Source organism: Myotis davidii, unplaced genomic scaffold (assembly GCF_000327345.1).
Source record: "Myotis davidii unplaced genomic scaffold, ASM32734v1 scaffold648, whole genome shotgun sequence".
Classification (NCBI taxonomy): Eukaryota; Metazoa; Chordata; class Mammalia; order Chiroptera; family Vespertilionidae; genus Myotis; species Myotis davidii.
In genome coordinates, this window is record NW_006299603.1 from 373,209 (window position 1) to 376,516 (window position 3,308).

Here is a 3,308-nt window from a genome sequence, read left to right on the forward strand (position 1 = left end):
TTCCGGTGCTTTTACTGTGGTGTGATGATCCAAAGTTTTATTCCTGCCAATTTCATTGCAGTTGGAATAGTGAGGAGTACCTCCCAAAGTCCGGTCCACTTTTCTTCTAGTTGGCTTTCTGGGGATCCTGTCTTCTAGGGGGAGGCGGGGGGGGGGTGCAGAACCTTATCGCCATGCTCAGAGGAATTTACTGAGCGTGTGAAAGAGAGGTCTCTAATACAAGCAAGGTCATTAAGTACAGCTAAGGTCTTACTTAAAAGTTGTACATACTTTTTTACCTTCACTTTTGTTTTTGTTAATCCTCACCCAAGGATATTTTTGCCATTGATTTTTAGAGAGAGTGGAAGGGAGGGAGGGGCAAGGGGGGAGAGAGAGAGAGAGAGAGAGAGAGAGAGAGACATCAGTGTGAGAGAGACACATTGATTGGTTGCCTTCCACCGCACCTCAAGCGGAGCCGAGGATTGAACTTGCAACCCAGGTATATGCCCTTGACTGGGAATTGAACCTGTGACCCTTCAGTGTGCTGGCAGACACTCTAACCATTGAGCACACCAGCCAGGGCTACCTTCACTTTTTGTAAAAACTATATTTTTATTGATTTCAGAGAGGAAGGAAGGATAGAGATAGAAACATCAGTGATAAGAGAATCATTGATCAGCTGCCTCCTGCACATCCCACACTGGGGATTGAGCCTGTAACCTGGGCATGGGCCCTGACCTGGAATCGAACTGTGTCTTCCTGGTTCATAGGTCAATGCTCAACCATTGAGCCATGGGCTATCTTCACTTCTTCACTTACATACATATCTCCCACCCCACTCAGAGCCTGAAATGGTTGCCTGTAGGCAATTTCATAAGGACTCCATTGAATCCCACTTCAAGGGTTCTGAGCAGGGCAATAGGTAAAACTTGATTCAATGGAGACGAGTTTCTTGACACAGTTTAGCTATATTTTTCTTCAAGGTGTGACTCATCTTCTCTACCTCCCCAGAAGCCTGCGGTCTCCATGCTGTGTGGAGTCTCCACTTGATTCCTAAAAATTTACTAACCTGTGTAATTTCTGAAACAAAAGCAGGTCCCTCTGGATGCTTCTGGGTAGGCCAAAGCGATGAATTATTTCCTTCAGTAAGGCTTTCACTACCTCTGAGGATGTCTCAGTTCGAGTAGGCTAGGTTTCTAGCCATCCTGAAAAAGTATCAACAGAGACTAACAAAGATTTCCACCCTCAGACCCTTGGCATCTGGGTAAAATCTATTTGCCAGTCCTCAAATGGGCATTGTTCTTGGTATTGTTTCCTTCTTTCTTTCTTTTTTAAAAAAATATTTTTATTGACTTCAGAGAGGAAGGTAGAGGAAGAGATAGAAACATCAATGATGAGAGGGAATCATTGACTGGCTGCCTCCTGCATGCCCCTTACTAGGGACTGAGGCATGTGCAACCCAGGCATGTGCCCTTGACTGGAATAGAACCCGGGACCCTTGAGTCCACAGGCTGACGCTCTAAACACTGAGCCAAACCAGCTAGGGCTCCCTTCTTTCTTTTTATGGGGATCTGTTTTGGGGTTGATCTGGCACACAACACACCTAGATATTATTTTTCATATGACTGTGAGCCACGGTTTAATATAAGTAGCTGTTTCCTGGTAATGGGAATTTCCATTTGAATTATGGCTTCTTTTCTGTTTCCAGGAAGACTGCTTTTGCCAGGTTCAAGCAGGAACCTAAGAAACCTGCTTGTTAGCAAATCCGGGACTTCTGTGCTGAAACTTTATAGCCACAAGATGCCAGATGGTTCAAGGTAGCTATAGGATTAAACATTGCTGAAATGATGTCCCAGCAATTAAGAGGTCATCGACATACTGTATTGTAAACAGCTCCTCCTTCTAGGTTTAGGCCCTTTAAGTCCTTGGCTCAGAGTCTCCTCAAAAATCATGGGGGAGTTCTTGAACCCTTGTGGTAAGACTGCACTGCAGCACTGAGTCTTGACCCGAGATTCCAGGTCCTGCCGTTCAAAAGCAAACAATGGTGGAGAGTCTTGTTCAACTAGATGCAAAGAAGGCACCTTCTAAGTCTGGTACTGAATGCCAGGGGCTGTCCCTGGGTGTACTGTTCACCGAAGTATAAGGATTCAGGGTAGTGGGGTGAATGTCCTGTACAGTGTCATTTGTGGTCCTAAATCTTGTACAAATTGATACTCATTTGAGTGGGGTTTCTTAACAGGCAATATGGGTGTATTGTGTGGGGAGCGGCAGGGCCAAGTCAGTACATATTCCTGAGACCTCTGAACTATTGGGCATATTCCTTCTAGGGTCTCTTCCTGCAAGGATTACTGCCTCTTACTGGGAGCCCCTGTCCTTGGCTTGAGGTCAATTGCAACAGGTCTGTGTACATGCCTTACACAAACAAACCGTTGTATCTCCCACAATAGCCCTAAGATCGTTAACAGACAAGGAATTGGGACATAGGGAGATCCTTGTGGCTCCTCATGGCAGAGATTCCAAGCCAGGCAGAGGGCTTCTGGAGTGGATGCCCGAAACACTAAGACAAATAACGATTTTCAGGTGGCAGGCAGGCAAAAACCGAAGCTGAGCCAGCCACGTCCCCTGGGGGAGGAGGGCGGTCATTATAAGGTGGGCCCAGGCCTTGCCCCATAGGTGCTCTGGGGCCTGGGTGTAGCCTAGGAGGTACCTGTCTTGTTAACAGGTTGGGGTGCTGACAAGCAGTCCCTCTGAGATCCAAGGCCCAGGATGAAGCTTCAGGACCCCATGGACAGATAGACACCTGCCACTCCAGGCCAGGGCCCCAGGGCCCCTGCTACGCTGCACCTACATCACTTGACCAGGAGTTTGAGGAGCCTGCATGGCCCCTCTTGTCAAACAGACCATTCACCCACCTCATCCTGAGATTCAAGAATCCCTTGAAGGAGAACCAAGATGGCGGCAGAGGGAAACACCGGAGTTTGCTGCCTCAAACAACCACTTCAAAAATATAACTAAAAGACGGAAGGGACATCACCCAGAACCACAGGAAAGCTGGCTGAGGGGAAATTCTTCAACTAGAAGGAAAGAGAAAAACACTGAGACTCAGAGGAGGCACAGTGCGGAAAATACAAAGGTGGGGAGGTGCGCGTGGAGCGGGCTGGTGGCTGAGGGCACGGTTGTCATTTTCAATCGGGAGGGAGTCTCAGGCTCTGAGCTCAAGTTCTGGTTGAGTCTCTAGGGACCCAGATGCTGGGGTCCAGTGCCAGAAGGTCCAGGGGTCCCCAAAGGTGTGGACGGAGTCGGTGAAGAAGGAATGACACGGAGACCGT